This window comes from Lolium rigidum, chromosome 2 (genome assembly GCF_022539505.1).
Source record: "Lolium rigidum isolate FL_2022 chromosome 2, APGP_CSIRO_Lrig_0.1, whole genome shotgun sequence".
Lineage (NCBI taxonomy): Eukaryota > Viridiplantae > Streptophyta > Magnoliopsida > Poales > Poaceae > Lolium > Lolium rigidum.
In genome coordinates this window covers 284,043,302-284,045,560 of record NC_061509.1, presented here as the reverse complement: position 1 = coordinate 284,045,560, position 2,259 = coordinate 284,043,302, and positions in this window count along the sequence as shown.

Here is a 2,259-nt window from a genome sequence, read left to right as displayed (position 1 = left end):
CGTTTTTCTCTTGAAGATCCATTTATTCTCGATAGCCTTGCGGCTATCGTGTAAGTCTACCAAAGTCCATACTTTGTTATCATACATGGATCCCATTTCGGATTTCATGGCTTCTTGCCATTTGTTGGAATCTGGGATCATCATCGCTTCTTCATACGTCGCAGGGTCTTCATCATTGTTGTCCACAATCATGACATTTAGACAAGGATCATACCAGTCTGGAGTGGCACGTTCCCTTGTCGATCTGCGAGGTTCAGTAGCTATCTCGTTTGAAGTTTCATGATCATTATCATTAGCTTCCTCTCGTTGCCGGTGTAGGCGGCACAGAACATCTTCCGGTATCGCGCTACTCCGATCAACGAGCGTAGATTCTTCAATCTCATCGAGTTCTACTTTTCTTCCAAATACTTCTTTAGTGAGAAATTCTTTCTCAAGAAAGGTTCCGTTCTTAGCAACAAATATCTTGCCTTCGGATCTCGTGATAGAAAGTGTACCCTATAGTTTCCTTAGGGTATCCTATGAAGACGCATTTCTCCGCTTTGGGTTCTAGCTTGTCCTGGTTGTAACCTTTTTACATAGGATTCGCAACCCCAAACTTTTAGGAACGACAGACTTAGGTTTCTTATTAAACCATAATTCATACGGTGTCGTTTCAACGGATTTTGATGGTGCTCTATTTAAAGTGAATGCGGCTGTCTCTAATGCATAACTCCAAAATGATAAAGGTAAATCAGTAAGAGACATCATAGAACGAACCATATCTAAGAGAGTTCGATTACGACGTTCGGACACACCGTTTCGTTGAGGTGTTCCCGGCGGTGTCAATTGTGAAAGTATTCCGCATTTCTTGAAATGCATGCCAAACTCATAACTCAGATATTCACCTCCGCGATCAGATCGTAGAAATTTAATCTTGTTACGTTGATTTTCTACTTCACTTTGGAATTCCTTAAACTTCTCAAAAGTTTCGGATTTATGTTTCATGAAATAGATATACCCATATCTACTCAGATCATCTGTGAAGGTTAGAACATAACGATAACCACCGCGCGATGCTACACTCATTGGTCCGCACACATCGGTATGTATGATTTCCAATAAGTCGTAGCTCGCTCCATAATACCGTAGAATGGAGTCTTAGTCATTTTTCCCATTAGACATGCTTCGCATCTATCAAGTGACTCAAAGTCAAGTGATTCAAGTAACCCATCGGTATGGAGTTTCTTCATGCGTTTCACTCCAATATGACCAAGACGACAAGTGCCACATATAAGTAGAATTATCATTCAATTTAATTCGCTTAGCATCAATGTTATGTATATGTGTATCACTACTATCGAGATCTAACGTAAATAAGCCATTCTTTTCGGGTGCTCGACCATAAAAGATATTATTCATAAAAATAGAACAACCATTATTCTCAGACTTGAATGAATAACCGTCTTGCATTAAACAAGATCCAGATATAATGTTCATGCTCAACGCGGGTACAAAATAACAATTATTGAGGCTTAAAACTAATCCCGAAGGTAGATGTAGAGGAAGTGTGCCGACAGCGATCACATCGACTTTGGATCCATTTCCAACGCGCATGGTCACTTCATCCTTTAGTAGTCTTCGTTTATTCTTTAGTTCCTGTTTCGAGTTACAAATATGAGCAACCGAACCAGTATCAAATACCCAGGTACTAGTACGAGAACCAGTAAGATAAACATCTATAACATGTATATCGATATACCTTCTTTCTTCTTCTTGACAAGGCCGCTCTTCAGATCCGCCAAATACTTGGAGCAATTACGCTTCCAGTGTCCCTTCTCCTTGCAGTAATAGCACTCAGATATCAGGCTTAGGGCCAGTCTTAGGTTTCACAGGAGGCGTGGCAGCTTTCTTGCCACTCTTCTTGTTCTTGCCTTTAGACTTGCCCTGTTTTTTGAAACTGGTGGTCTTGTTGACCATCAACACTTGGTGCTCTTTCTTAATTTCAATCTCGACGAGATTTCAGCATGGAGAAAAGTTCAGTGTAACTCTTTATTCATGTTCCGCATATTGTAGTTCATCACAAAGTTCTTGTAACTAGGTGGCAGTGATTGAAGGACACGATTAATCCCCGCCTATTAGGAATCACTATTCCCAAGTCACTGAGTTTCTTCGCATGCCCGGTCATGGCGAGCATGTGCTCACTAACGGAGCTACCTTCTTCCATCATGCAGCTGAAGAAGTGTTTCGATGCTTGATACGTCTCCAACGTATCGATAATTT